Source organism: Xiphias gladius, chromosome 8 (genome assembly GCF_016859285.1).
Source record: "Xiphias gladius isolate SHS-SW01 ecotype Sanya breed wild chromosome 8, ASM1685928v1, whole genome shotgun sequence".
NCBI classification, from domain to species: Eukaryota; Metazoa; Chordata; class Actinopteri; order Istiophoriformes; family Xiphiidae; genus Xiphias; species Xiphias gladius.
Window position 1 is genome coordinate 12077257 of NC_053407.1, and position 14600 is coordinate 12091856.

Consider the following 14600-nt stretch of genomic DNA (forward strand, 5'->3'; position numbering starts at 1 on the left):
GTGTATGGTGAGTTTGTTAAACGACGTTGCAGTTATCAGAATTTCTGCAGTGTAGAGCAGCAGCTGAAAATGGCTTGGAAGTGACTGCTGGTTAACATGTTAACATGCCTTTCAGTCACTATTTCTTACGTGCTCTGTTGTCTGCAAACAGAAACAGAAAAACGTAAATGAGAACAGCTTTATTGGGAATTTAGCTGTATTAAAATACTGTTTATGTGAGCAGACTGTAGGAGAGAAGCAAACAGATGAAGGGCGGTCCAGCAACATACTAGGTTTTGACCTAGTTTTGCTTTCTAACTGTTGAATTTAAAGACTACTGATAAAAGTATTTGTAATCAATAACATCTGCTTTTCATCGGTTGACAGGAGCATTCCTATTGTACTCACAGGTTGACAAACACCACTTATGTTGCTTGTGCCAATGTCCATCAATTATTGAAGAACAGTTGTCAGATCAACTAGAAGAAACTGCCTAATTCTTGAGATTTTTTTTAAGTGCAAATGATTTGAATGTACATATCTGCTGTGTTTCTGCTGGACCTGTTAGTGCACTTCATTTGTGCAGCATTAAACCAAATTGTCCCAAAGTTTAGCTAGTTTAGGATGCATTAGAAAAATGTGAGATTTGTGAGATTTGTTGCCAAAATATAGATTTTATTTTACTGTGTTTCTGTTATCGGCCCGACTTTAAAAATTGTCTCCACTATCAAAAAAAAATCTAAACTAATAATTTCTAACCCCCACATAAAATGTACTAAAATCAAACAAATTAAACAGTGACCTACATACAAAGAGAAACAAATGAAACATCACAGTTCATTATTATATAATAATGCAACCATACATACACTGACAAAATTCTAGGGTGTACTGGTGATTCCTTATTGATTTCACCTAATAGATCCATTTCACCAATGAAATATAAATTGAGGAGGCAGCTTTTAAAAATGCTTTTGCTTATATATTGATGGTCAAAACTATATGGGTTGAACACGGTGTAGGAAGGAAGGAACTTAATGTTTTGTGCACTCTCTATATAAATGGCCTAATATGGAAGTAGATAGGTGCTGTTTGGGTGTGCCAGCTGGAGATAAAGCTGCACCATTAGTGTCACACTGTGCTGCTCAGGGTTGTTCCTCTTAGCAAACAGGAATGGGCTGCAGTCAGCTTGTTTGGTGATAAGCTGGTGTGGAGATGAGACTGTGAGGAAAATGAGGTGGAAATATTGGATGGAGTTTAGCCTGGTGATCTGTTTACTGCCTCAACTCAAATTCCCAACCACTATCTACTTTATTTCCCTTCTTTTTCCGTTTTTCTTTTTCTCACAGCGCTTGCCTCTATATTTTACCCTTCTTGATCACCCTCCAGATCCTAACAATATACTTTTTTTTTCTTTTTTTTTTTCCTTCTCTTCCCTTCTCACTCTGTGCATAGGGAGTGGTGTTTGGGTAGTCATGTGACTTTTTGTCTGCACACAATTGCCGGTGTTTGCCATTGGCCGATTTTCTTTGAAAGAGCGTTGGTTTCCTGGGTGACAGGGAATGGCGGCACCACTTCACTTTTCTCTGCAGCTGCCCCCCCCCAATGCTCTGAGCCGGTCTCTCTCAGTCACTCTGTCTCTTCCACAGGCTGTGGTGGATCAGGTAGCCTGTGAGCACGACACACACAGACAGTGACAGGTTTGTCTTGCTCTTCCTCCTCTCCCTCTTCTCCTTTTTCATCAGGCAGGCAGTCACAGATACCATTAGACTGCAAGAGGTGAGTGAAACAAATGGCTTTGTTTGTTGAGTTTTAAGTGTTTGTTCACTGAGTTAACAGTGTTTTTTCTAGTTGAACACATGGCTAACTTTGTTTTCAATCCTGCAAAAGCCAGGACAGATTAGTCATCGATTAAACAATGACTAATCGTTTAGAAGTTAAATATAAGTTAGTCATTGTTTATTTGCCAGATGCCCTTATCAATTGTATTAGTCACAATGATAGCGTCATTTGACATGTTTAGGAAATTGTTTGCCTAGTGTGTGTGTGTCTGGGTCATACTTTGTACATTTGTTATGGTATGGCACTGAACAGAAAAAAACGTGGTTGGCTTGGCATGTCTTTCAAATGTCCAACAAGATAAACAATGGCTAAGATCATGTGGAGATAACACAGTCAAGATGGACACAAAGTTATTTCTCCGCTGTAATGAGAGCTGTACAGTAGGCTTAGTTATTTTTTATGTTCCATGAAAGATTCAACAGCTGTGCGCACTCTCCGCTGCGCTTGGTTCGTCATGGCACAAACACAATATGGGTTGTGTTTGGGAAGTGGGCCACTTTGAGACGATTTTCTGGCAGGGTTACCGTTCTGAAGTGGCGCCCTCTGAGCTCCCCTTCTTGGGCTCCACCAACCAGGTGGTTGTGTCTGTGTTTGGTTACCCTGGCAACACTGAAAACTGGCTACCTGCCCCTCCCTCAGGTGCACTTTATCTGATGACCTGGAGGATGCTCCGCACACACGCACTCACACTTCCATACACAAACACACACACACTAGCATCTGTTTGCTGACACTTGACCCCTCACATAGGGGACAGATGAAAGAATAGTTTGCCAGAGGCAGATGTGAGAATTTGAGAATAATGTTGTTATACATGTTGGGCTGGTTCAGTTCACAGATATTTGTTGCTTATATAGTAGAGTATAAATAATGAGAAAAGCACTAACTTAAGTACTCGCTATGTATACTTTTCTTCTCCTTGTTAGCCTCGCCTCAGGCTATACTCTGATCTCTTTGTAAAGAATCAAGCCATTTATGTCTGTCTGTTGACCTTAGACCACCTTGAGCAGGTGACGAGTCTGGAGTCTCAGAGAAAGCCCACGTGTTGTATAAGATCAGTCATCAGAACATGTGAAAATGATAAAGTCAACTTAGATTTGATTTCGCAAAGTGTAGCATTTACCATTTCATGTTTGTCTCTAACTGCAGGCAAGTAGATTTGATTTAAGGCTGCACGATCGGGTGGTGTGGAAATTAAACATTTTTTATGAATATGATGTTTTAGACATATCAGTGGCTTGTCTGTATTGAGTGTGTGACGGATGATAAAGTGAGCCGGAAGCAGGGCTGGGGTGAGTGTCATTGATCCGCAGCCTGGTATCGTGTAGCTGATGCAACCAGGAGGAAACTGGCGCTGAGGCCTTGCTGTTGCTTCTGACGGGCTGCCATGATGTCACCACTGCTGACCCGACAATCCTAACATTCCTGCTGATAGGGTTTTATATGCAGACGCGGAGGAGAATATATGGGAGATATGTGGGAGAGATTCACAGACTTGCACACATATGGCCTTTTTCTGAGCGCTGATTATTAATCTGGTATATCCACCCACAAACACACGCGCACACACACACACACACACATATAATGTCATTAACTCAGTGTCACGTACATGCCCACTCCAGCACACACTCAAACCCTCTACCAGTGGGATAAAGATGGCAATAGCAGTCTCACTGGCCTTGTTAAAATTCAACAGGTCTTCAAGTGTCTGTACTTGAAGCTCTGGTGAATCAGTTTTGCATATGTTCTCATCTTCAAACTAAAATGCCTGTTGTTAGAATGGTATGATTCGAAAGATACAACTTCAGTATGCACTGGTGTCACCAAGTCTTGCTGTGTGTGCGCAAGCATGCTTAGATTTCTGTTCGCCTGTGTACTTTTCAAGCATGATTGTAGCTACAAAAGATTTTCTTACTGTAACACAGCTACAGCTTTCCTTTGATCGAGTAAAGCCACAGAAGGGAAGAGATGACATGCCTGGTGCAGTGAAAGCTTTTAAATACTGTTGTTCCAGCAGGTACGTGGATAGTCCTTTCCCCCCAGACACTCAGTGGAATAGAGTAGCATTGTAAACAATGTTTTAAAGAAATGGACAGAAACATTGAGGGTGACATCTCAGTCTATATGGAGGACAGATGGAAAAGCATTTAGACCTGACAAACAGATGTGAGAAAACATTTTTAGACAAACAAATTGCAGCCTGAAGCGTGTAGAGAAAGGTGTAGACGGATAGACTCTGTGTCAGTGAGTACATCCTGGGGGCCTCTCCCTCGCTCTGTGTGGGGCTTACAAAGCTTTTGTTCACCTCCGACCCCTGACCTGCACCCACCTGATAGCTCCCCTGTCACTAACCCGCATTTCCTGTCCATCAAGTGCCCACCGCTCTGGCTTTTGTTATTACTGAGATCATCATTAAATCAGCAGTTCCACCTCCATGCAGGACAATATTTCATCTTGCCTGACTTTCTCTTTGTCTTTGTTTCCTTGCTCTCTTGGTGCACATAGTGTGCAGCGACTAGGGTTGCGGTCTGTGGGTTGCATCCGTACTCTGTCCAGAGAAATCCTGAGGCTTGTATGGAGGGGGGTCTCGGGGAAGGACATCTTGTTGACTTAACTTTGACTCTCTTTTGTTCATTGACTCACTTGCACTCCTTGCATGGGAGAGAAACAGAGAGAAATGATAAGGTGAAAGTGGCAGCCAGGTTCACTGTCAACATCCCATCCAACTCGGTGCATGAGGAAAAGTTGAGGGCTTTACGACGGACACAGCCTTTTCCCCATACCAATCAGGCTGGCTGTAGCCTATTTCCATTTACTGATAGGAACAGTGCCGAGCAGCACAGTGTGACACTAATGGTACAGCTTTATCTCAAGAGACAGAGAGTGACTATACATCTCGAGGCAGGATGGAAACAGATTGGCTTAGCTAGAGGCGATGAAGGAGACATTTTGAGGCACTATTTAGCTACTTCCAACAGGGCCACTTGAAAGCAATGAAGGACAATGCCGCAGCTTATGATCTAGGTCCAAATTTATTTCACCTCTAAAAATAGCTGTTCATATAGTTACTCAAAGATGCAACAGAAGGCCACATTAGAGGTAGCAGTGTTTTTTTTTTTTTTTTCGAATGGTGGTAACTCAGTCCTGAGCCAGTCTGGACTGGTTCTGAATAAAGAGGGAGAAAAAGAGACGATGGAGAGAGGGTGCCAGAGTGCGGCCAAAGTCTTGACAACTTGGAAGCTGTTAAAAGCCAACCGAGATTCTCTTATGTGCTTCGTTAGTCAGAACTGAAAGAAGTCTTCAAAGAGAAAAAAAATAAGGCTGTATGTTTTTCTGTCTTCTTTTCTCTCCCATGTTTGGAGGAATACAAAGTTTGTTTACAAGGAGTGTATATGTGGATCCAATTGAACCCCTCCTCCTGTCATTTTCACTTTGTACCCCCCTGTCATCTCTTTGTCTTCTGCTTCACCTTGTCAATGCATTTTCAATACAGTTGTTGTTATTTGTAAAGAGATGATACAGTGATAGTCATTTGCTTCCAAAACATGAATCATCATCTAAGCCACTTTTCTGGGAAGAAAACAAAAGTCTTTGTCTGTTCTTGGTGTGGGAGGTGCTATATTTATGTCTCAACAGTGCAATTACCTTCGCTGGCGAAAGCCATCTCGCATGTCATAATGATACACAGAGGATACATTGCTGGTGCAACAGCATCGGCCTGACCATAATGAGACAGCAATGCTATACTTAAGCATGTTTGGCACAAACAGAACATTACTACCTTACGTGGCTTGCCATGAGTATGGAAACCGATGTCAACAAAAGTTCATGATTTTGTGACTTGTTTTGGCTTCTGAAAATAGAGCTTTGGTAGTCTGCTCTCATTCCATCTGCCGCCCAGTTTTTAGTCATGACTGACCTGTTGTCCACCTGTTGAAGGCTGTTTTTAGTGAAAGGCTGAATAAACAGGGAAAGAACAAGAGGTGGAGATTTCAACAGGGAAGATGGGAAGGGGCGAGCCGTAGCAGCAACTTAATGCTATTCATTCTCGGTGAATAATGGCCAACAAAGACACTATCAGCATGTATCCCCCTCTCTCTGCTCCCCTCAACAAAACCTATTGAACTGCTGCCAGACCCAACCAGTCTATTTCTCAGCCTGAGAGCCATCTTCTTGTCTTCCCAGAGCTGAGTTATGGCTGGCTAGCCTCCCTTTGTACAGATTTATACCTACTATCACTTGTTGAGAATGAACTTAGTAGTAGGCGCTGATTGAAGCAGTCAAACAGCTGTGTAGACTATGGAACTGAGTGCATTTTCAGCATTTGTTGCAATTTGAACTTAATTGGTAAGAAGTACAAAATGGTGAATGATTTCTTCTGAAAGCTCAGCATTTAAAGCTTTTTTGGCCACGTCTTTGTTTTCAATGGCTTTTTTGCTGAATGCGGGGGGGGGGGGGGGTTGCAAGAATGTTCGAGTCACGGAGAAAAAGAGGGATGATATGTGGGGTTTGACAGGGTAGGGTGGGGTGAGGGAGGGACAGCAGTGGGAGGTGCCCTGAGGAATGCCTGGAAGGTGTCAGCGAGGTCTGGGAGGCTTTGGACTGATAATCCTCCACATCACATTACAATACCCTCACCCACCACTCTGATTTCAGCCCTATTTCTTTCTGTCTTCAGAATCTCAAAGCAGTAAGGAGGACTCACGGCCTTTTAACCTTTGCCTGGTCATGTCTTACAAAAAAAGCCCTTTAATGAACTTGGTGTGAGTCTGACGATGGACAAGCACATGATTCCACTGTAGTGTATTAGCATGTCAGAATCCATAAAGTGTACTTACTTTCTTGCTGCTTTTAAAATGTCACTCTGCCTTGGCACCTCAGCCTTTTCTCACTGTGGCCTCTGGTACCTAAGCAATCCCACAGGAGGCTTTCCCCCCATTTTTATGCTGGAGTGTGGTTAAAGTGATTTGTCAGACAACACAGCTCTTAGATGTGCCAAAAGCTTTGCTTTATAGACAGAACAGTCAAACAGTTCACATAGATGTGACTCCGCTCTCTGCGGGCCTCTGTGACTCAGCTGGCTAAGAGCTACAGCATTCTTCACTGTGGTCTTTTTTTTTTGCATGGTTTAATTCATCAAATTAATGCAATTAATCCAAGACATCTATTTTTGGAAGATCTGCTTTATACAATGTGCTCACTGGTTATTAGGCACTGTGACTGCATGTCCTCATTAGTCTATTCAGAATGCAGTCTGCCTTCAGTTAAAAGCAAAGTAAACACATGGATGAAGTAGGTATTTCCAAAGCCTGCTGCTTCTGAATCATAGTGTCTGACTTCCATAACTACATTGGTTTCAAGCAATAGGAAGAAAAATGTTCTTTTTAATATTTTGTACAGCTGCAGCTGAAATCTTGTTTTCTTTTGACTTTTCTAAAATTGTTTTTAAGCTTCTTAAATTCCCCCCCTGAACCTTTTTGTCACAGAATTCTAACACATTTTGTTTCAAGCACTTGTTTCAGTATATTATTATCTAATGTCCTTGGCTCACACAAGGAAAATGAACGAACAAGCTCAGTGAAGTTAAGCAGCCATGTTTGCAGATCAATTCACAAATTGACAAGAAAGAGGGGTAAAATAATAAAAATTAATAAAAAATAAGATCCCACCTGATATGTCGGCCGATATGAGCTTATCACAGATACATTGGTATTGGTATATATATGGGCAGATAGATAACAAGAAGTTGCAGCACAGGAATGCGAAATATATGTTTGAGGTGGTTTAGAAACAGTGATTCTTATGTTTATCCACAAGAGAGAGCACCGACTAGTTTATTTTCTAGCTGTAAAATGTTCTACTTAGTACATATCTTGGTCATGGTTATTTAAAAACACAAATTTAGGGTATCCGTATCAAAAGCATTTGTTTATGTAATGTATTTATATAAAAAATGATTGTCTGCTGATATACACAGATTTACTGTATATTCTGCAATGTATCTAGTTGTAAATGATTTAAGACATCATGAGTGACAATACAGTCTGACTTCCGCTTTAATTTATATTTAGGACATCTTCTTGGTATCATGTCCAGTCTTTAGTTTCAGGTTTGGGGGATGGTAATGAAAAGAGGCTACTAATGGTTCAAATTTAAGTTTTAGGGAGATGTGAAGATAGAAAGTGGGGTCTGGCTCACGCTGAGGGGCTCCCACATATTCTGACTGACCCATTGGTCACGCATGTCTTGGCCCTGTCTTTGTGGGAGGTGGCTGTGGAGACTGGAACACCGTTAGGGATTTTGGCACTGTTTCATAAATAAATGTTGAGTAGTTTCTATAATTGATTTGGCTACTGTTTGTACATGCTCTCTAGTCCACAGTAGTCAGATTTAGGTTGCTCTGTTCTCTCATTTTCCCACAGGGTGGTGTCCGGCTCAAACACACACAGACAACCACCGACACACACACACACACACACACACACACACACTGCAATTGCACCTGGTCTGACGGACTATGACCTCATTCCAGGAAAGGGAAGAGAAAATCACCTGACGGCCTCATTTGTGTAATCAGCTGTTCATGCGACTGGAGGCCAGAGGGAGGATGTCTAATGCCTCAGGCTATAGATTGTACAAAGAGTAGACTTGTAGGTAAATACATATGCATGCAACGAATGTCGAGTTCATTTTGCTCTTATCTCTGAGTTTTCTTACAAGCAGTCCTTTGTGTCATTGGAGAATGTAGAATAAAAAGAGAATAACTGAGAAAATTGATATGGAGGGAGAACGACAAAGCCCAAATCATGCTCTCAACTACCTGAAAAGGGGGAGGTACCAGATCTAGTGGCATAGTGAGAGAGGGTGGGGAGAGAGAGAGAGAGAGAGAGAGACTGGGAGGGTGTGTTGCTGTGTGGGTGAGAGACACAGAGAGAAGGAGGAGGGGTGTAGACAGAGCGAGAGAGAGAGAACTCTAGCAGTCTCTCAGATCTTGGCTGTGGTGAGGACACCCAGGAGAAGTGCATTCCTGAGGTACCAAGAAGACGAGCAGGCAGCAAGATAGAGCTGAGGACCAGTCGCAACATCCTTTAAATCTCCTCCCGTGACCACATCTGACTGCCTCTGACCTCCGCTGGACTTGCACGCTCCTCGCACGCTCCTAATACACACACTCATACACACTCGCTCGCTGCCTCGCACACCAGCTGCACAACCGGCTCTGCTGCTCTGTCAGAAGTAAAGGATTTCCCTGAGCGAGGAAGAGAGACGGAGAGAAAAAACCAGACAGAGGAAATTAAAGGCACTGAAGAGAAGGCAAAGATCCTCTCACTCGGTGAGTGTAAGGACTTTATTCAGAGGTTATTTGAATGTGTCCTTGCCCGTTTGATATATCAGTGTGAGGAAGTTTCTCCGAAGTCATTGTGTTGCTTGGCTGTATGTTCCAGCACACATGTAGAGAGATCTCTTATTATTAATGAGTGTGAGCTTATGTTTTTTTATATTTTTGTGGGTGTCAGAGTTGTTCCTCTGACACACACACACACACACACACACACACACACACACACACACACACACACACACACACACACACACACGCACACACACACACACACACAAGTAATCTTGTGTTATGTTTCTGGGGAGGTGAGCTGTGTCTTCACATGTACCTGCTGACACTAGACCCACCACCCAGGTATTCCTGTATGAGGCAAAACAACTCAAACCTGTTTGGGTGAAACTTCACTCTGTGCACTCGTGCATTTTTACTTCTCTGTGTGGTTCTTTTTGTTTCTGTGTGTCTGTGTGTGTGTGTGTGTGTGTGTGTGTGTGTGTGTGTGTGTGTGTGTGTGTGTGTGTGTCTTTTTGAGTACTCCCTGTGTGGCATTTTTTATGTGAAAATATTTACCGTGTTCAAACTATGGGACAAGTGCAGGCTATCTCTTACACGGGTCTCCTGTCACACCAGCTGCTCCTTTTACCGCTGTAGGATTAAAGATTAATTAATGGAGGGCATGGGCAGAGTTCAGCTCACTCTCTGCATGTTCCGACTGCATTTAACTGTTAACGTGCTGCACATCTCAAATGCCAACACTGTGCAAGTCTAATGCACCAAACCACTCTAAGCCTTTTTAAACATTGACTCATCGTTATGCGTGGCTAGTATCTTATTTAACATTTCCCATTACGGTATGTGTCAGATAGTGGAACTCTGAGCTGATTAGCAGTCTGTATTTGTTATCCAATAAGGGCCATCGATTGTAAACTCGTTCAAATGTATTGTTCCTAATTGATCTTTGTTTGTTTAACTGTATCAGGCACTGATACGGACTCTGCATAACACGAGCTCCTTGAGAAATCCTCCTACAGTATATTTATTACCTTCAACCAGGAAGCCGACCATGTTTGCTTCAGTTCTGTGATGAACAGAGCAGAGGAGTGATGATATAATTTACTGCTAAATATCCCTTCCTTTTAAGTACTATGGGTATTCTATCTAAAAAGGGAAAACCAGACAGGCAGGATAATGATCTGGTTGTCAGTAGTGGAAACGCATTATAAAACTTTCAAGCTTCTTCGCAGCCTTGTTTAGTTAGCACTTCTTTTCTCCCTCCTTCCCTTTGTGTCTTCCTCACTGCCTAGATATTTCTTATTTTCTATCACATGAATGAGCCTGTTTAGCATGGAGAGAGCAGAGTGTCCTCTGAGAGTCATCGTGCCTTGTTCTCTGCAATGTTATTTTTACTGCTCCTCCACTGCTTGAATACACAGATGGACTCCCCTCCTCTTCTAGAATCGTCTGTCTGTCTGTCCGTCAGTGTCTGTCAGCGTGTCTGTCTGTCACTCAGCTCGTATGGCAAGGGACGCAAGTCCACCCATGCACAGCGAGATATCTCTTGGGATTCTTGATGGGAATTTTCAAAGTCATTCTTCATGGTGCGATGTTTAATTTCTCACAGTCCTTATCAGGAATGTTTCCCAACTCCTGCAGATGCGCTCAGGGCCAGAGGTAATTGGAAGCGCCATAACAGCATGTCAGTGAAATAATATGTTTGCATGTTTGGGGTGGTGATTATTTTTGGCAAGGAGGTTTGAACACCCCCCCCGTCGGTAGCTGTCATTCTTTCCCATGTGTTTCTCTGTCTACCTCACTTGCTCACTGTTGTTCTTCCCGTGCGTCCCTCCCCTGCTTGTGCAATGTAACGGAAGGTAGTGCTGTGCTCTGTTCATGTCGGATCCATTAGGGATGAAAGCACACTGCAGTGATAAAAGATTGATCCAGTCTTCCTTGCATCACATTCACATCCCTCACACCCTGCCCCCTCATCCCTCCTCACACCCCTATTTCCAATCCAAAGTCAACCCAGTTTTCACTTCATCAAATCATTGGTACTCCTCTAAATAAATCATCCTCACCAAGCTTACTCTTGCAAACTTTTTCCTCACAGGATTTCATAAAGGGGAACATTCTGTTTTTCTTGTGTAGGATGCTTCACTCAAATTCTCAGTGATGCAAAGAAAATATCTTCCTTCTTATGAAATTTTATGGCCAGTACATTTTTGAAAAATTAAGAGTCTTCCCCCCTTCATTCCCCAGGTGTTTTTGTTGTACCAGGAATGGTAATATGTACTTGGCTAGCAGAACCAGTAAGAGACTGGCATTCAGCCCAGCATACACAGGCCTTACTTCACCTGTCGTATCCGCAGAGGCAAAGACAAACACAGCAGACCTGTAGTTTGTTAGCTGGGAGGCTATAATTACTGAGAGGAAGGAGGGGATTTGGAGAAGGAATTTCACTGCGGTTCTGCTTTTAGATCTTAAGACACTTAGGTTTTAAGAGCATCTTGAAAACACATTTTTGTTTCGTAAAACTTTGCAGAAATTTCTGGACCGATCAGGAACAAGTGTATGTCTTTTGATCTCAGCTGGCAGTTTGAGAAACTTTACCCCTTAGGGAATGATTTGTTGCCAACAGTTAGGCTTTGTACTTGTTTTTGTGTTCAGTCAACCTTTTAGGGAATCCTGGTGAAATAGTTCAAAAAGGTTTAAGTCACTGAGCGGGAGCAGCATACGGGTCCTAAGCCTAAATCTCTCTTTATTTATCCAACATGTGCAGGTCAGAGGTACTTTCAGAATGTCCTCACAGAGCATAGTCCACCTAGGGACATGTGAGTGAGTCCAGCTGACCGTAAAGTTCACCTGAGTGAATGCTGTCATGTCCTGTCAGGGTGAACTTCCTGTATCCTTCATGGGTGTTTGCTCTGTCACGTCATCAAACCCATAACTTCACATTTCCTTTTCTGTTGTATCTGTTTGAAACGACTGGCAGGTTAGTTGCTGGGGTTATGGATGTCTGTGTCTGTTTGTCTCCACATTCATGGCTCTCAATTCTGCCGGGTGTAGTGATTGTAGAGTGGTAAACATCTCTGCCAACCCCCTGGGACGGTCATGTGACTTTGTGTGTTTGTGCGCAACCACGGATGTGTATGTGTGTGGGAGTGAGCACCGGGTTGCTCCCTTGTTCAGCCAGCCATGCTGCGTTGACTCTCTGCTCACAGAGCTCTCTGGGCAGTAAATAACATGGTGCCTCTGCCAAGGGCCCCGGACGGGTCCACAAGGGGGTCAAGACGCCAGCGGGAAAAAGAAAATGTCTGCCTCAGGGCTAGGAACTACTAAATCAACAGATAGGAGAGGAGAAAGGCAGGTGGATTTGACAGACTCATCCCTCACGCTGAGAGGCTTGACGTAAGACTTGTCACTGAATGTAGATGTGTTTGATCAAGCACATTAGGTGCAAAACAAGCACATGCAGATGGTAGCTACTGGTGCAGAAATGCACACTGATGAGCACAAGTAAACATCTGCAGTAGAGCTGGGAAAAAATCTGATAATTGAAGTTTAAGTGGTAAGCATTACTGATTATCATGTTAAAGACTTGATTTCATTTGATTGAAGATATAGAACAAATGTCAATAAGGTGGAAACATGAACTTGACAGCATGAAAGATGGGGGGCTCTTACCAAACAACCCGAAATGAGCAAAATTAAGTGAAACTGTGACTCCAAATGTTGGTATCAGTGTAAATGTTGTGAGCTGTTTCACACACACACACACACACACACTCACGTGCACTTACGTGTATAGTCTCGACTACCGTGCTTCCCATAACCCGGTGACAAGGAGACAGAAGCGGACACTTTTTCGGCGAGAGATGTACAGATAGGCCATATTCTCAGTGTCAGGTTACTCTCTATTATGTGGTTTAAGATGCAATGTTCAACTCAGATCTGGGCCCTGCTCCAAGATGCAGATTTACTGAGTTGCCGGGGGTAAAACCTGGAACCCCCTCAAATGTGGAACATGGACTGCTCTAGGCGTCACACAGCAGTCATCCAGATAATATGGTAAACCTGCTTGCTGAAACAGTTCCTTTATGAAAGGCCTCAGTTTTCTTCTCTGCAACACTGACCATATTAATTGTTTGGCCAGTTTCATTTTGACATATCTCAGACTTTAGCAGTCAGACTCTGTCTCCTATTCAATATTCCCTCCATAGCAAACAATTGTCTGTCCAGTCTCTACTTCATCCCCCACCCCCCCCTTTTTTTTTTTTTGTTTTTGTTTTTTTTGTTTGCTGTTCCCAGGGGGTAGCCGACTTATCTCTCATATGTAAACTCAGCAACAGCAGCCTTGTCAGTATTAAGCTTTATGTATATGCAGGGGTATCCATGCCAAAGATCACCCTGGTGATCTTGAGTTAGGAAAGGCAGCTTTCTGGAAGTGAGGGGGCACTGCCAATAGATATACCGTCTTAGTCCCAAAGGTGCTCCTAGGATACTGGGAATCAGCTATAAATCTGCACCCTGCCCTCCTACCTCTTTCTTACTCATCTGCCCCCCCAGCCCACTGCTCTGATAGGCGGGATCGTTACTCCTCCTCAGAGTAATGACAGGGAGAGAGAGTTGAGTGTGACACCTCCCCATCAAACTATAAATCAGGCCTACCGAGAGGCCCACCCTAAGCCTTTTGATCCACATGCAACACAAACAGATTCCACCCTTTACTTTTTGTGTATTTTACATAGGCACATTTAGGGCTGGGTATACAAACTTAATACTCAGTACTGACTGGAATTTGTCTGTAGCACAGTGTATCAAAAAATGTCAAGTACCAAAAGCTGGCATCAAATGTCTGGGGAGTTTTGTAAACTTGTTTACTAATTGTTTGACCAAATAGTTACTAACTTCAATCCAAACATTGCCAGTGACTAGAATGCCTTACTTACAGGTGAGCAGTGTAAGTTGAAATGGTGGCAATTGTGTTCACAATACAAAAGCTTTATTATTAACTAAAGTCAAAACAGTGTTCATAGTTTCGTGACGTACTGTGCATTCCACACTGCCCCCCCAGTACAGACCGTATTTCAGCATACACAATTGCATTTTTTTGTTCAATGAATCTCTTTTATGGTAACAAAAAGATACCATCTTATCTGACCGTAGCATGACTTTGCACAGTCGTGCTGCGATAGGTTACCTGAAGGTCTACACCCACAAACACTGATTCTTGATCTCTCTCACTCCATGGCTGTGTTTACCTGTATCCCTCTCTCTCCAAGGGTCAGGTATGTTGGAACTCCCTTGGTAAATATTGGGAGGGTGTGAGAAGAAATGTTTTGCATGGCAGACTGACCTTAGCAATGGAGTTTGTTAATCTGTACAGCCTGTGGCTTTTTCTCAAACTTCCTGGCAGTTGTTCAAAGAACATTGCAGT

At 43.0% G+C, this 14600-nt stretch overlaps 1 protein-coding gene across 4 annotated transcripts in view; it reads left to right on the forward strand.

The window, feature by feature from the left end:
* The window catches only part of rassf7a (Ras association domain family member 7a), a 36193-nt gene that overhangs the window by 4872 nt on the left and 16721 nt on the right, over nucleotides 1-14600 (forward strand). Inside the window, exon 2 of one of the 4 annotated variants that reach the window (XM_040133953.1) lies at nucleotides 1629-1758. The exons of 2 other annotated variants lie outside the window; for them this stretch is intronic. The gene's annotated coding sequence lies outside the window, so the exon portion shown is untranslated. Of the gene's footprint in view, nucleotides 1-1628; nucleotides 1759-8740; nucleotides 9158-14600 lie in introns of those variants that run through there. One more of the 4 variants, XM_040133954.1, reaches the window with a different exon arrangement.